The 18271-nt window shown below is 40.2% G+C and overlaps 1 protein-coding gene across 8 annotated transcripts in view; it reads right to left on the reverse strand.

Annotated features, from left to right (window-relative positions):
* rab27a (RAB27A, member RAS oncogene family) overlaps nucleotides 1–18271 on the reverse strand; it is a 114883-nt gene that overhangs the window by 80097 nt on the left and 16515 nt on the right. For 6 of the 8 annotated variants that reach the window (XM_048563055.2, XM_048563051.2, XM_048563052.2 and 3 more), the window contains one exon: nucleotides 15651–15703. The gene's annotated coding sequence lies outside the window, so the exon portion shown is untranslated. Of the gene's footprint in view, nucleotides 1–10213; nucleotides 10317–15650; nucleotides 15704–16049; nucleotides 16069–18271 lie in introns of those variants that run through there. The other 2 variants (XM_048563058.1, XM_048563061.2) reach the window with 2 other exon arrangements.

The raw sequence follows: 18271 nt of genomic DNA on the forward strand, positions 1-18271 counted from the left end.
AGGATATAGTGACAAACTTAAATGAGCCTGCCCTTGGCCTTAGATAATGCCAATAAAAGCAACTTTCATTTGACGTACAGCCATGGACACCTCCATATTCTGTCACTTCGCTTCACACAGCAACCCTAATGCCAATGTCCCCAATAGATATCTACTGAACTGTCAGTGACAGAAATAGTCAATTAATCAAAACACTGCTAAGGACTGTGGGACATAATTCAATACTGTGATTATGGGATATAATTAAATTCATACATCTGTAAGTACAAAAGCAAATATGAAAGAAAAAAGAGAAAAAAATCCTTATCTCTGCTATTCTCATTCCAGATGGGCACAATTCAATGGATTTAGAATCAATATTAAAGACAATATTCTCTTTATATTTCAGGAGAGTCAGCCAGAATTCAATTTCAATGGATAATAAAAACACAATAAATATGTTACAGTTTATATTATGGGACAATTCGGATCTATATTTAAAAACAGACTAAATTTTTATGACGTTCAACACAGCCAGTGTTGTATGTTTAATAAATGTTCTGCAATATTTATTAACTGAATATGTTAAACATGAAACGGACGCCAGACACACAAACTGCATGTATCTTTTATTAATCCTGTAAACTTTTTTGTTCTTGTGGTAAATTTATCAACTCTATTAACTTGTTTAAAAAAAAACATACACAGCAGATCTTTGCAGTTGGCTATTAAACTTTAAGCAGTTTTCACCTTCTGTCTCATCCTCCTGATCCTGCATAGATCACAATAAGGTGGGAGGACAGGTCGGCAATTAACAAAGCATGCAGTATCCTAGGTTTTAAAGATCAGGGGCCTAGGGTATTGGACCCAAAAGGTTATGCGGAATTTGTGCTGGACACTGGTTAAACCTCAGCTGGAGTACTGAGCTACATTATAGGTGCTATGTTATAGGAAGCAGGTGAACACTTTGGACAGTGCAGAAGAGGTTTACAGAGTGTCTCCAGTTTGGAAACTTCATTTCCAAAGACATATAAGAGAAGCTGGGGCAGTTTTTCTCAAGAAAAGGTGGTCAGTAACAGGAGACATGGTTTATTTTTCAAAATCACTAAAGGTTTTAGACACAGCAGATAGGAGAGAAAGTAGAAGTGTCCTCTTAAAAAAAAATTGAGAACTAGAGGGCATGCATATACAAAGGTAATTTGCAAAAGACAAAAAAAAAGAAAGAAAGAAAGAAAAATCTTTTTCACACAGCAAGTAACTACAGTCCAGAATCGATTACTTGGAAGTGTGGCAGAGACAGGTTTCACTGCCCATTCAGAGCTCTGGATGATTATTTAAATGGAAAGAAAATTCTGGGAAAAGGAAGGAAAACAACATGGTCATAACAATCAGTTGGAGAGTCATACAAGAGTCATTGCAGGCATAATGGGCTGAATGGCATCTTTCTACACAGTGACAATTCTGAGACTGTGCAATTGGTGGATGGTATGTGTCTCTATCCTCAACCACTAAGGAGGTTGACAGTGAACAGTTTCAGAAAAGAGAAAAATTGAGAGTGTCCCAATCTAGCATACAGTTCATCAGCAAAATAAAAAGCAAAATGTGGTAAAAAGGTGGAGATCTGATATAAAAACAGAAATTGATTGACAAATCAGTGTCTGTGGACAGAGAAAGAGCTTCAATGTTTCGAGCTTAGACTCTGCTTTGGAACTGACTGTTAATCACATTCAACAACTTAAAACATTTTCTTTTCCTTCCCATCCCCGTACAATCTAATCTTCGTATCTCTCTCCATTTCTCTTCCCCAACCAAATTACCCACACACCCAATTTCCCCCGAACCTTTCACTAATTAAAAAAAAGAGATCAATTATTGGTCCAGTCAGTCACAAATCCCAAACGCTCCATTCAGCCAACATTTCACAAAACTGCAGGAAAAAAATAATTCCAACAAGCATGCCCCAGAAAGATCCATCCTATTTCAGCTATTTCATCTTTGAAAGTGGCAGAGGCTGTATAAATACATCATATCAGCAATATAACAATCATTGTGAAAGTGGTATCTTAGTGCATGCCACTTTTTTTAAACAAAATTAAAAAAGGGTTCAGTTTAAAACTAGCTATCCCATTTGTCGTGGAGACACAGATAAAAAGTTGACTCTTGTCAGCTGTGTGGCCAATTGTTGCAACCATACCACAGTTTCCTGTAACACAAAATAGCAGCTTATTGTGAACAACTAACAACCGAACGGTTATTGCAGGCTTATGTCCATATATATATAAATGCTGCATTTCTACACCTCTTCCGTCACATGCACATAATATTTAGGAAAGGTTGTGGCCGATTTCAACAGGCCAATGGCAAGGAGGATGCATCCTAGCCAGAGTATCATTGAACAGCCCACCAGTAAACTCAACTAAACCCCCACTGTATCTTTCACACACAACTTCAAATAAAAAAAATAGCAAATCACTTAGAAAAGGATTAATTCTCCAGGTCAGAGGCAGAGTCGTGGAGATATTGGGACTGAGCCCAGGGTGGTCCCAGGGGCAGTAAATGCCTGCAAAGGGAAATTCCACATCGGAGAGTCAAGTTGGAAAAATTAGCTTTCCAAGTTGGGCAAGGACACAAATGGCGTAAGGTAACATTGCATTGTACATAACTGTGCTAACAACAGTTGCACTGCTGGTAATAAGCTAATCAACCTGTCAATTCTGTATTCATCCAAAAGTAGCTGAACAGTAACATTTCATACCATTATCAGCACAGGTCATTTTTAAAAGCAATTGGAAGGAATGTAGGAGAGGCCCAGTTAGCTCAGTTAGTTCAGCCTAGAGTGATACCCTGTTGGAGGCATGGTATTGTACCTAATGCATGTTATTTTTATCACGCAAGAAAGTAGATGATATCATGGTATTAAATAATCCAACAGACATTTGTTACACTTACCTATTATATACAAACATTACTTTCCTCAGAGAGCAGTCTCTAGGCTCACATTAAGCTATTAGTTTACAACAAAGGAACACGCTTCCAGTAGAGAGTGTCATGCTACAAATGATCCAATGCAGTTGGAGTACGAGATCTTTATATTCTCCAGTTACATGTTACAATACAGTCAAGATATTATAAGCAGGATTCTTGGAAACATACCAAAATACTCACTGTAAGAGTACTGTGCAAATTAATGGCAGCAGCACAGGTTTAATCCTCACACCAGATTCTTGAACCTGGAACCCTAGTGTTTCCTAGAGGCATAAAAATCTACAATGTTGTCATCAACTTTAGGAATTTTAAATTTTCATTTCTTCCCATGACAGGGAAAGTAGATGTATTACAGTGAGTGAACCCTCGTGTTTAATATCACATATGGAATAACAATGTGAATGCCTTTCAGCAATGCAGAATTGACAAATGGTCAGGAAAGGACAGGGCATAGCACCAGCACCATGGTTATCATAGATGAAGGGTCCCATTTTCCCAAGCTGGTGAATTGCAAACCATCGTCAAGAACTAAAGATAGATACCTTCACATAGCTCCACTATTACTACAATAGCAGTTTTCAAATCATTACACATAAATGGGGCCTGTATTCAGTTTTATTCCCTTGCGTCTAGACGAAGCTGATGTTTCTATTGACTGGGTAGAAGCTATGGATATGATCATCAGCCCCTCCTGAGTGCTGACAGAATGATCGCTAATTAAATAATTTCAAGAGTTGCCACAAGCGCATCAATTCCTCTGTGCTGCAGGTTCACTATAATTAAAACACACCTGTATCACCAACTAAAGAAAAAAAAGGCAAACAAAGACACTACTGCTCACTTCTTTTTGGCAATATTGAGATTTAAAAAAGGGTATTCTTTTTCTAAAAAGTGTACAGCTATACTATAAATGCACAGTTTGCTTGAATAATGATATTTGATGTGAAATTCTTTTTTAACACCACATTGTGTGTGAACGTAGTCCAGGGGTGGAACTACGGCTCACCCTACAGCCACAGTGAGGAGGAACTGGGTTCCCTAGAGAATCCAACACTATTGGGAATTAAAACCATGCCTCATTGAATTTACAGTCTGCATGTTTGGCAAAGCAAAACAGAAAAAAAAACCCACACAATTTCATATTGAATAGTAAACTGGCAAAGCAGCTGGTATGTAATATGATTGGAGAAGCAGTGAGCAGTGCTACAGGGGTAATTTCACTCGCCCTTTAGCCACAATGGCTAGTCCTCAGTATGGGGACAGAAAGTGTTTTAGGGAGACAGTGTGTTAGAAAAGGGAATGATGGTCAGGCCAATGATGACTGTATGAGGAACTAATGGAATAACATAAGAATTTGGGACTGAGCAGGACAGATCTACCCTATCACCACCCTCAAAAGCAGTTGGGAAGTGGAGGAGGGAGATAGGGGCTAAAAGGCAACCCACTTCTAATCATCACTTCCATGTGAGCTTCACAGACCTCAGCACGAAGTGTACTCCACCATAGGCCAACCAAGGTCAGTCTTAGTTAAACACAATTCCTTAGCTCAGCTGCAATCTGAACACCTTCCCTGATCAGGGCTTGGGGCCAACTCATTTTCTCTCATTTGCTCGGCTTCTTAATCAAAAGACAAAAAGCAGCAGCAGCAAGTTATGCAGATGCTGAAACCTATACTGAAAACAAAGAGTGCTGAAAAATCACAACAGACCAGGTGGCCATCCGTGGAGAGAGAATAAGCATCTCTGATGAAGAGTCACCTGGATTCAAAATGTTAGCTTGCTCTCTCTCCATGTTACTACCTGGCCCAAAAAAAAAATTTTATTAGTTAGCTCTGCTACTCAGCAATCATTAAAAGGCCATATTTATTAATGATTCAATTTAAACTATCAACTGGCTGCTTTGTAACTGATTACTTTTGTGGCTAACTTGAAGGGAGGTTGGAAGATTCACAAAGCTTGTGCTCAAGTGAGTATTGTCAGGAAACTCCCTTGCCACCAGGAGACAGTTCTGTGATTGAAAAAAAACAGGCTGAGAAACGAACAGAACTGAAGTAAACTTTCAAGAGGGAAAAATCACTTTGGTGTCTTGCTAGTAGCCGTTCAATTTTTCCAGACCCAGTACACAGTAGACCGTGAATTGGGTTTGTCAGTTGTGTTAGAAAAAGGATAAGTCCCATCCAGCAATTTAACATACAAGTGGACTACAGCAGTTGGGTTTAGTCAATAGTGCTTAGTCAATAGCTCCGATTTTGAGAAAGTTCATCTTTTACTACGTAGTTTTAACAAAAGCAGCATCTCCAACTATCAGAGGGATAGGAGGCTGAAGAACATCAATAGATTGACCTTGCAATACAACTAAAAAAAAGGTGCCAGCCAAAATTAGTGTCACTTGTTTTTCCAAGCATTGAGTAATTCATTGCACTTCCAGTGTATCTTAACAGATGTCATTTTGACTCATCGATATATAGGTTTCTTAATTAAATATCAGTTCAAATTCAAACAGAAATCATGTTCATTTGAAATTATTCATATTTTAGTACAAAAAAAAACTTGCTTATGTTTTGCCACCACTGAAATTTCATTGCATATTTCACATCTGCAGGACACCCAGTATTTAGGTGGAGTATACAGCAAAGTATAAAATATAGGAAGCACAGCTACCAGTATTATGACGACGACGACAACAACATCATCATCTTTTTTTTTCGTGATAAGACATGGTTTCTTAGGAGAGGACTTAGGAAGTGAAGCTGCAGAAGAAACCTTTTTCTTCATTGTGAAGGTTGCTCCATTCACTGTCTGGTTGACAGTTAGTGATGCAACACAGTTTTCCTTCCCTTTTGGAGGTGGAATTTTTCAAAGATAAAACTAGTACAAAGTAGCAACAAGACTTGAAACTGCAAAATGTCAACATATTCTCTCTTGTCCAGATATTATGCCATGAAGCACTGAATTTAGTCAATTATAGAAATTCGCTGGGCTATGTTCAATAAGTGAAAAGATTATGTTAACAAATATTTGATGAATGTGAAATCAAGATTCATACTTGTGATGCATGTTTGATTAAAGACTCATAACTGTCTTTTCACTGATTCAGTATTTGCATTCTACAAACCATAAACTCTCATATCACAATGTTATTTGACACAATGCATTAGGTGAACAAAAAGCAGCTTATCTTTGCTTTTAACTTCCAGTATTGTGCTGCAAAAACAGCACACCACGTTATTGGTGGCTATAAAGTGATTTGCAGAAGTAGGTGATGAAGTTTCTGTGCAATTATATTGTAAGGCAGCAGAATATACAAAAGGACACCTCACACAGAATATTTCTAACCACAAAAACAAGGATCAATCATGGATGACAAATTACAAAAGGGAATAGTTTCATTACAAAAACAAAAATCAGAATTCAAGCAGCTTCCTATGTATTCAAACTAACCACACTGGATGCTAGATCAATTGTTAATTTCAAACCTGGGATGGATAAAATTCCTGAAGGAGGGTCTAGGCCCGAAACATCAGCCTTCCTGCTCCTCTGAAGCTGCTTGACCTGCTGTGTTCATCCAGCTCTACACCTTGCTATCTCAGATTCTCCAGCATCTGCAGTTCCTACTATCTCTGGATAAATTGCCATGAAGCAAAAGTATTAGAATTATGGGCCAAAGAAAGGTTCATGGGGGTGAGGCCATAGATCAGCCATGATCTCACCACATAGGCTTGAGGAGCTGAATGGCCTATTCCTGTTCCTATATAGAAGTCAAATATGTACAAATGCTGTTTAAATTGTTGCAGTCAGTTGCATAACACATATATTTCTTCTCACTGATAATGCTCATGACCTGAATGCAGTTTGTTCTTGCTGAAGTACACTTCAAAGGAGACTGCGGTCTTCAGTCATTGGGACAAATGGAATAGATGAGGAGCATTGGAGACTGTCAAATGCTGATGCATTCAGTCTTCCCATAATCCAATGAATGGCAGCTTTCATTGATGCCAGTGGGCAGGACATCAGCAGCATATACACTGGGCAATTTTAAGCAGTTTGCTTCAGAGGGGATCTCAGCTCAATTAAACCAACAGTGTAAAGAATGGGGCTACCTCAGCCCGTATACTTTAGATACACTGGATAACCTACTGGGGACATCACTGGTATCCAGATCAAACTTAAAGTTAGCGCTGCTGATAAAAACTGAGAGGAGGGCAAGGGTTCATGAGCACTTTGACACACTCCCTAGACAGATACAGAAGATTTAGAAAATGTTGCAACATTACTACTTTGGACAATCCCCCACAATAAGAAAGAACAGTCAGGGGCAAGCCTGCTCTGCAATAGGTGTAGAATTTTTGTTTGACAGAACTTAGCAAAGTCATCCTGGTCTTCTTTTCTCCCAGTCCACATCATTGCAGAGTCTGGGCCTCTTGGAGATATTCTCTCAAACATTTTCACCCAGAGTCTGTCTTCATTGTTGGTGATTCGATAGCAAGGGACGGAACAACCTTGTAACGTACATTTTAAATTCTAAATGTCCATGCTCTGGAGAGACTGATACAAACTCTACTGGAGAGGAGACAAATGAAGCAGAAAAAAAAAATCTGCTTCATTTTATTCAAAGCAGGGCAGGAGCCGCACCACGCAAACCTAAAAATAAAAAGTACCGACCCAGTGAAACCACAACAGGGATCCAAGCACAAAGTAAATAGCAGAACAGACGCAGTGATAGATAAAACAAAGTGATCCCACAGCCTACAGTTCAAAGCTCTGTGGTCCTGCCACATCTAGCCAAGAATATTGCTGAGGAGTTAACCAACTAAGAGAGACTGCTCCAAAAACAGAGTCACAGAGTTTTTACAGCACAGTATGAGGCCATATGGCCCACCTGTCTCTCTGTTGGTCACCAAGCATCCATCTATTCTAATCCTATTTTCTGCACTTTGCTTGTAGGCTTGGTTGCTTTGGCATTGAGTGCACATCTAAATTTTCTTAAAGGTCTTGTGGCTCCTGCCACTACCCCTTTTTCAGGCAGTAAGTTCTAGATACCCAACACCCTTTGAGTGAAGCAATTTTCTCAAATCCTCTTAAACCCTCTACTCCCTATCTGCTGCATCACAATTTTCTACAGCCTAACAAAAGTACCCCCAAGCACTCTCTGCTGGAAGGAAAACAACATCAGCCGACCAAGTCTGCATTTTGGAATAACTCCAGCACGTGGAACATCCTGGTGAGTTTCCACTGCACCCTCGCTAGTCAGATCACATCCTTCCTATAGTGTGGCAAGATACTACATCTATTGCAGGGTACCCAGACTGTCGAGCATCATGGTGGGGGTTTAGACAAAGTAATAATTTGCCACATTTTCTGAATCATCCTTGTCTGTTAATGCAGTGTGCAAAGAGCTCCTGCCCTTACACAGATAGAAATATAGCATTAGAGATAATGGGAACTGCAGATGCTGGAGAATACCAGTTTCACACTTTATTATCTTAGAAATATAGCATGGAAAGGTTTGGGAAGAAAGTCAGAGATTAGCACTAGATAATGACACTTGTTTGAAGAGGTAATGCATGCTCAATGGGCTGAATGGTTGTCTACTGATCTGTAATCATTGTGTTAATCTGTGATTGAACTGCAAAGTGCTCCATCAGTAACCTGATTAACATTGTATACAGCTCCACGGTAACCTCTTTGGTTTTGTGTTCAACGTCGTGACTAATAAAAGACAAGCATTCCATTATGCCTTCTTAATCCCCTTTATTCGCTCAAGTCCTGCTTCCTTTAAGGATCTATGGACATGTGCAGCAAGGTCCCTCTGGTCCTCGCAGACTTCCAGGGGCCTGAGGTTGTGTACTTCCTGGACTTGTTAGTCACCATCCTCAATGACGGTGGCGCTCAGCACATCCTTCCAAAACAACAAAGCTTGAAGCATTTGTGATCATTTTCAGCCAGAAGTGGCTGATCAACTTTGTCACCTCCCACAGTCACCAATGCTATACATGCCAGTCTTCAACTATTTCAACTCACTTCTCATGACAAAAAGAAATGGCTTAAGGTACAGGGTTCAGGAAAGGCTATGGGCCCTGGCAACATTTCAAGACTGGCGCTAAAGACTTGTATTTCAGTAAAAGCCATGCCCCTAGTCAAGCTGTTTCAGGGCAGTTACAACACTGGTACATTGCTGGAACTTTCCCAGGCACGTCCTATCCATAAGGCATAGTATACCCCAATCCAGCCAGTTCCTGCCTCATCAGTCTAGTCTCCATTGAAGTAATGGCATGTCATCGACCATCCTATCAAGCAGGATTTACTCAGCAACAAACTGCTGACTAACACTCACTCAGCTTCTGACCTCATTGCAGTCTTGGTCCAAAAATAGATAAAAGAGCAGAATTGCAGAGAGATGAGAAGATAGCGAGTAGCCTTGACAATGAAGGCAGTATTTGGCCACGTTTGGTATCAAGGCACAAAACTGGAGTCAGAGAATCAGGGGAAGCTTTATGCTGGTTAAAGTCATGCACAGATACTGCAAAGAGATTAAAATCCCACAGCCCAAAGATGTGCAGATAGGTGGTTTAGCCGTGCTAAACATGAGTTATAGGGATAGGGTAGGGTGGTGGGTCTGGTAGGGTACTTTTTGGAGGGACGGTGTGGATTTAATTAGTCAAGTGGCCTGCTTCCACCCTGTAGGCATTCTGTGGAGAATTCCGCAATGTGAGAGACTTGCCTCTAAACTCCTCAGAGGCTTTCTACCAAATACAAGGCAGAAGTCAGAAATGTAATGGTTGCAGCTTCAACATCCTGCAACACCATCCAGGGCAAAGCAGCCATCTGATAAGCCATCACTTTCAACATTCGCCACCTCCACTCCTGGTGTACAGGAACAGCAGTGTGTTCCATTCAAAGCCAGCTTCCGACTCTTAAGTTCAACCACCCAAAAACAAGGACATGGAAGACCATCATCTGCACACTCCCCTCCAAGCCACTTGTCACCCAGTCGTGGAACTGTATCACTGGTCCATTACTGTTGCTGGCTCGCGATCCTGGAACTCCATACCTAACAGCGCTGTGGATATTCCTAAACTTCAGTGACTGCAACAGCTCAAGACACCAAAGACAGTTGGACCACGAACATTGGCTTTGCTAGCATCGTTCATAGATCAGGAATTAATATAAAGTAATATACGAGCACTGTCTTCAATCAGATTTCTACTGCACACAATCATGTTAAAAATGAGTCAAAGTTAGCTCCTTACAGACAGATGCAACTTTTTCCATCGTTATTCACCGAGAGAGGAATCTTGGCCTGTTATCGATTCTCCTCTCAAGGACGTTCATGCCCTCTCTCAAACAGGCAGCGAGCCAAAGGCTTAAACTCTGACCCTCCCCAGTTCCGCATCTGTTAAATCAAGCTGCCAAAAGTTTCAACTCGAGGCCATTATATCAACACCTGATTCAGGAGTTGTGACACACAGCTTCGGGAAATATTTGCACTAAATGCCAAGGCCAAGAGAACCAGAAATAAAACACAATGCTTCTCGATAGAACAACACCGTCTCCTGCTTCCATATCCAACCACTTCCCCTTAAATTCAACTGAACTCTTAATGTAAGAAGTTAATGGGGAAGATTAAATCAAGCAATGTAAAGAAAATACAAGTTTCTGCTAAATGTTCTCTGCTGAGTTTGCAAAATTTTGGCATATTCGTGCACATGTTGCAAGTTCTCTGCCCTTATAATGCAACCAAAAAAGGTACAAGACCAAACATTCATTTGAAAAAGAAGAGTTCTGCAGTCTAAACACATGGTGCAGTTTTAAAATTAAAATAGTTAAAACATTAGCTCTCAGGCCAAGGTAGAAATTTCATGTAAGATCTGTTGCAGCTCACTGCAGTATTTGTACTGATTCTGCAAAGAGTGATCAGCAGGTTCAATTTAGGTGTTTTAGTGAACAGTATAAACACAGCAACTTTAAACCTACAGAGAGTAGCTCAGTTATAGGCTCAGAGCTTCAATCGTTGGCAGGCTGTGAAACACGACACAGCTGCTCCAGTTTCACAGAGGTCAAGAGATTTTAAAAAGTGTCACAGGTTATTAAGGAAACTTCCAGTTGGGAATTCCGCAAGTTACAGAAGAACCAGGTCCAAGCAAACACACACAGCGACCAACTCTCAAAGGCTATAGCATTTCATCATATATTGTTGTTTTGTGTGGGAAACAGTGAAAGACAAAATCTCATTGCCAACATCACTGCAATGAACACTCTTTGAACATTTTACATGAAATCAATGCAACACAAAACAGGAAATCCCAAATTGTTCATGCCAACCTTATCCAGCAAAGTAAGGAACATTACAGATAAAAGCTACAGTGTCTGCCCGGGCTGTAAGTATCTGTTTGCTCACTTCAAAATAAAATGGAATATAAAAAGAATCTTTATGAAAAATTGCAACTGCCTTGCAGTTTTAATTTAATAAATGCCTCCATAGGGAAACTGAGGGGCACTTTAAAATATCTCCATGTGAAAGTCTGACAGGTTATCATTCCAAGGCAATGGTTCCATCTAAAATGATTCAAATAATGGAGAGACGGAGCCCTTTACACAGATCACATATTATCATTCGGATACTTCATAGTTTTTAAGTACTGCTCTATTTCAGCATCTTCCTCCTAGAAGGAAAAATTTATACAGATAGTTTTAGCTTGCACTCATTGCTCTGACATTTTTCCTTTTCAAGGGTGACAGAACAATGGCCAGTCATCATTAGTCGATAAGTGAGCACGACAGCATCTTTTTTAAAAAAAATTAAAGTGCCAGTTTCAGTTGATAAAAGGCACTGCTTATTCAAACTACTACTTGCAAAAATAGAAGCACTGGGGAAAATCCAAACTCAGAAGGCCTGGCAGCATTTGTGGACAGAGAAACAAACAGAGTTAAACACTGAACGCAACAAGAGCCTAACTTCTGAACAGAAAAGGAATGCAGAACTACGGTTCTGAAAAAGAGTCATATTGATTCTTTGAAAAGGAGTTTTGAGAAGGAGATTTTCAAGAATTGAAAAAGTAAAGTACCAACTATTGAACTGAATTTGAATGGGGCTTATGCCACCATAATCGACCAGTGCATGGAAGATGCACATCATGACAAAAATAAGAGATGTCAGTATATACAGACTGCTGGTCAATGATCTGGAACAAGATGAGGAATGCAGGGTTAAGTGTATGTACACACAAATCAGGTGCAATGAATGTTATTTTTTGTATTGCCAATTTAAACCACTAAAAAGACAGCTTCCTGTGCCATATTAAAGAAAAACAAAAACAGTATAGGCAGTGTGACACTCACACTCTTACTGCAACCAGCTCAGTGGAAAACAGACATTCACACTTACAACAAACACATGAACAACTTGCCCTTTTAGTCCCAGCAGTGTTCTCAGTATGGGGCAGTGTCACAAAAACCCAACAAGGCCAGCTCTCGCGGCAGAACAGCAACAACCTTTTGACATGCAAAATTACAGAAATCAAAATGAAGGGTTTTTCCTTTTACAAAAACCTTAGATTATTAATAAAACTACGGCTGTTGGAAATCTGAAATAAAAGGAGCGACACACTTCCAAGGCAGTTCCCAATTTAAAATCCCAAGCTTGGCTAGATTCAATGAGAGGTGGTACGATTACAACTAGAAAACCAATCTAATTTCTGTTTCATTTAAGAACGATCAATAAATAATTGGAAGACAGCCATTGAAAAAGACCAAGTAAATGTTTCAACTTTGATTCAGAAATGTCATTCAATTGCAACAAGAAACAAAACTGAAAGGATACCTTAGCAACATGTACTCATACAAGCATGTCTTATCATTTGCTGAATGCCCACTTTCTTTCTCACCACCTCCTTCTTATGCAGTTTCCCCAGACTGGCATCAGATAGAAAGTGAAGGTGGTACCAGACAAACTGGAACTGAATGACTCTGCCATCAGCTCAAGTATACCATTCAGTGTACATTAAAACAAAAGACGGAACAGATTCTGGGAATGGGCTCTGACTAAGCACAGGGAATAACATCCAACCAGCACAATGAAGTTATCAAAATACAGTGCTACTTTGTTATCAGAGTACAAATCGGTTAATAGAGCTCTACTGATCATGCACTTTTCTGATCGCCTCTACTTTCTTTGATAGATGATAAGATCAAAACCCATTTACCAATATTACTCAGCCCCCTCTTCCCACCTTCCATATTAGACAGCAGCATTAAAAAAGGAGTACATGGTCGTCAAAGGACTGGGCAAGCACCTTTCTGTGCAGCTGGTTGACAGCGATGGCAGCACAATTGTTCTGTACCACGTGTCAGGAGAGCAGCTCCTCATCATTTTCCCCCGTCAAAAAAAAACCCCCAGTGTTATTCACCATCCAATATCCAGAGAAAGTGGATTGCAAGCTGGAGCACCAGCTTAGATGCATCGTCCACTGCACATTAAAACACAAAAAATTACTCAAGGGATGCAAGAGTTGGAACATTTAGTTTTTGTGAACGGTTCCAGGATAATCAGCTGTAACAACATCCAATTAATACACTGTAATTATCAAATTACGGCAAATGCCAAAAGAAATTCACAATTTGGTCCCAAATGTACTAAACTAGCAATGATGCTGGAACTTCAGAATAAAGCACAGAAGGTCCTTCAGAAATGAAAAAGTTGTCCAGTTTGCAGAAATAAGTCAAAAAACAGCATATTTCCCCAGGGCTGGATGATGTCAAAACCTTTTTATATAAAGACAAAGCACAAAGAGGGTTTTTTTTTGGAAAAATGTCCGATGGGAATACTGCTTGAGCCTTTTCATAGAACCTCTCCAGTTTGGAAGCAGGCCATTCAGCCCATTGAGTCCACACAGCCAACCGTCCAAACAGCATCCCACCCAGACCCACCCTTCTAAGCTATCCTTGTAATCCTGCATTTCCCATGGCTAATCAACCTAGCCTGCACATTGCTGGACACTACTGGCCAAACTAAATTGCCCATCAACCAGACCTGCACTCCTTAGACTGTGAGAGGGAACCGGAAGAAACCCATGCAGACACAGGGAGAAAGAGCAAACTCCTCACAGACAGGGTGGAATTGAGCCTGGTTCACTGGTGCTATAGTATAGCTCACCACTGAGACACTGTGTCTCTTGTAGCACTGACTCAATTAAATGCAGGTTTTGCAGGACTGAATCAATTCTGAAAGAAAAATACATATCCTGCTATTTTCAAGAGAATGACATGATCATATAGGCAAATAAATTAATAGATCATAATCAGAAAGTACATAAAATTGCAACGTTCTCAGTGTTATTGGCATTTCAAACACACTACAAGTCTTCTAAAAGGTTCAATCCTCAGTTTAAGGCTCCGCTAATTGAGCAGGTTATAAACATTCCAACAAGTTTTATCACTTTACAATTAATAGACCAGTAAATTGAGTGAACTAGCTCAGTTGTTGGAATTCACTCCAGGCTGCATTACATTGTAAGGTAAATACAAGTGCAACTCATTCCTGCCATCTCATTTGCATTATCTTAAACCGGCTTTGATAAACGCCATTGACGTGTGCCGCAAAGCAGCAAGCGTTTTGTTTGAGGAGCATCATTAGCAAACGAATATTTTACTTATCAGCAATTCAAAAAACCAAATTAGGTATAAATAACAGTCCAGATAGAAAGAGTAAATCCTAGCAGATTCAATGTACGCATTGGTCCTGCTACCTGAAGAATTGAACGAATGATCAAAGGAGTCTTCAAGTGATGAGCACCCATTATAAATGTCATGGGTTTCCAGGTTCAAATCTCACTCCAGCATCATATTGACATAGGTCCGCACCTTGTTTTCCTTCGTTGGATTGTTATATTTTTGGCTATAGTGGGCAGTGTTTATTGATTGTCGTTTGTAAATTGGATTTTAAACAAATAATTTAAAATATCCCACCCCAGCACAAAAGCCAAAGCTAGTATTCAAAGTGTAGCACTTCCTCAGTACTGCAGTGGCCGAAACGCCACCTTCCAAAGCAGCTGTCAAACTTAGGCCCCCATCTGCCTGCTCCAGTGGACGGAAAGGATCCTATTTGCACTAATTAAATAAGTAAACAAGCAAGAATATTAGCCCTGGTGCCCTGCTCAATACTAATCCTTCAAACAACACCACAGAAAAACTGAATAGCAGGTCTCACCAGAGGGATGGGCAATAAACGCTGGTCAACCCAGAAACGCTCATTTCACAAATGATTAGTGGAACAAAAAGCCTTGTTTATTGTCTGAGAGAGTGTGCTGAGTACAAAATGACCTGTTGCATTTCCCACAGTACATCGATTACACTTCAAAAAGGCATTTCCATGGCTCCATAGAGTTTTAAAGTGGCCTTACAGCTGTGAAGAGTGCTATGTAAATTCAAGTCTTACTTTGTGAAAATTAGTAAAGACTTTCGCAGTTGCAGTTGTTTGAAATTGTAGTCATTATGCCAAATACAGCCGATGTCTCAGGAAATTCCTTTCAGCGAGCTTTCCTTTCTACATAGTGCAAAGCATCTCAATGCACAGTATTTCAAGAAAGTCATTTCACTCATTGTCCAACATGGACCATTGCCATAGCAACCAAAAACCACCGAAATCAATTCAGAGACTACAAGGGAAAACAAAAGGAGGAACTGAATTACCTGGTCAGTATTGGAAGACTTCCAGGTGAGAACTGGGCCCAGAGAGAGAAGACCTGGAAGAAAAACAAATAGGTCAGTGAAGCTAATGTCCTCTCCCTATCCTTCATCTCTCCCCAGACTTTGCTACAATTTTGGAATTAAAGCAAACGCTCCTCTCCGCTCCCCATGTCCCCCACCAATCTTCAGCATCTGCAAATGTTTGGGAATCATTTTTCCAAACCCAAAATAGGAAGGAAGCCAGGAATCACCTCTGGTACTAGTGGAACCCCATTTTTTTGTGGGCATGCAATCAGTCATTCTACAAATGCAAAAAAAAGCAAACTTTTTTAAAAAAAGACTGTTCATTCTAGCCCATTGTATTATCCACAGTTCTACACAGGTTGCCATAGCAAGCAGTACCTCCAAATCAATTTACAGAATTAGAGTTGAGATGAGAGATAAAGGCCTGCATTCAGTCCAGACTCGCTTCTGAAGAAAGAAAACATTCTCACAGGATACAGCATGACTCATTTTGTGGAGCTGGAAATGTTAAACCGAAGGACAGAGTAAACAGCTGATAATACTGCAGTCTTCAGACGTGACAAATGAGAGGCCAAGGTCTCTGTACAAGTCACTAATGTTTTCAAAAAAAATTTCTAATTTTTTAAAAAAACCTGAAGCATAAACCAACACAGCACAGTGAGAAGAGATTAGGCCCTTTTCTGCGTTCAAAGCTATTTATTTATTCATGGCTAAAGTAAAAACAAAAAAAAAGTTACTGGTCTTCATAAGGGGCCTCAGGTTGTTTGAAAGGATCCTAAACCTGAACAAACCAGGTTAAAGAAAGCATCCTCAAATCATGCATCAAGCACAAAAAAGCGATTCAACATGAACTGGTTTTCATGCACCTACAAATAAAAGGTAAAAGTTGCCAAGGACCATAAGGCTGTTCCTTCATTAAAGAGAGAGAGAGGCACACACGGTGATGGTTTAACCAGAGGGTCATCATGCCTCAGGCGAGGGAAAAGGTTGAGGAGAGCCTTCATGGTAACCTCAGCTAATGCAGGAATTGAACCCACACTGTCGGTATCACGCTGCAACACAAACCAGCCTTCCTGCCAAATAAGCTAACGGCCCCCTAAACACACATCCATCCCAGTTGATAGGTGCATTTTATTGCATTGAAGATATTGCATGAGTGCAAATTCCTGTTATATTGATGCCTTTTCTCCTCTCTTAGGACCTTGCTCATAGCAGATCAGAATAAAGATAGAAGGAAATGAATGTCATTAGTTGAGTGCAAAGAAAGTGACTGCCAAACACTTGAAGCAGATTTTGTTGATAACCATTTCTTTTAAAGTGAAAGAGGAAACATCTGCTCTTGTTCCTAAAGGGCCATCATTGAAGGACCAATGACTATTCACTGAGGTTGTGGTGCTTTAACTGCAACAGCTGCTGCTGAGCTCATTAAAAGCTGGTTTATACAATTTGCAAACTACACTGTAAGACTGTGAGGTGTCTCACTGAATGACAGCATTAAACCATCTATTCACTAGCTGCAAGTGGCTCAGTAAGGCCAGAAAATATTTGAGAGAAGTTGTTGTGCACTATGAGATGTTATAGAGGTTTCTAAAATCACGATGGGCACAGTTAGGGTGAAGAACCAACATCTTTCTCCCCATGGTAGGGGAGTCCAAAACTAGAGGGAGTAGCTTTAAGGTGAGAGGGGAAAGATTTAAAAGGGACCTAAGGGGCAACTCTTTCACATGGAGGTGGTGCGTGTATGGAATGAGTTGGAAGTGGTGGAGGCTGATACAATTACAACATTTAAAAGGCATCAGGGTGAGTACATGAATAGGAAGGCTTTAGAGAGATATGGGCCAAATGCTGGCAAATGGGACTGGATTAATTTCAGGCATCTGGTCGGCATGGGCGAGTTGAACTGAAGGGTCTTTTTCCATGGTGTACGTATCGCTGACTCTATGACATACAAAGTGAGAGTCAAGCTTGAGACTTACTGCAGAACTCCTCGGTGACACAGATGGAGAGGGAGATTGGGTACTTGGTTCAAGTTGCGCTCCAGAACCATCAGCTGGGCTGGCACTAGTGCGCAGCACCAAGAAAGGCTGCGCTGTCAGAGGTGCAACCTTGTGGACAAGATGTTAAAAGGCTGCCTTCCAGGTGAGGGAAAAAAATATTATTTGGCATTATTTCTGTGCGCATCCCATATTTATCCCTCGATCAACGTCAATAGGTTTATATGGTCATCAGCTCATTGTTGTTCATGCAAGTTTGCAAATTGGCTACCACATTTCCCAAATTCCAGCAACAGCAACATTTCAAAGAACTAAGGTTAGTCAGCAGTTATTTTAGCTGCAGCATCACTCAGGTTATCCTTCTTAACACAGGAAACTGTATTTGTTATAATGGTATTGAAGTATCCAACAGACTTTTATTATAGCTATTATACTCCAACATTAAATTACAACAGAAAGCATTGATAGTCTACTGGAATTATGCTGCTATCATGATTCGACCGACTCCTGGGTAAGACGCAACAATGAGATCTTTATAACCTCAGGTCACAAACTTACATGAAGTGATGACATCATGAGCACATCTTTTAAAAGGTACACCGAACT

The sequence above is a fragment of the Stegostoma tigrinum genome, chromosome 33 (assembly GCF_030684315.1).
Source record: "Stegostoma tigrinum isolate sSteTig4 chromosome 33, sSteTig4.hap1, whole genome shotgun sequence".
NCBI classification, from domain to species: Eukaryota; Metazoa; Chordata; class Chondrichthyes; order Orectolobiformes; family Stegostomatidae; genus Stegostoma; species Stegostoma tigrinum.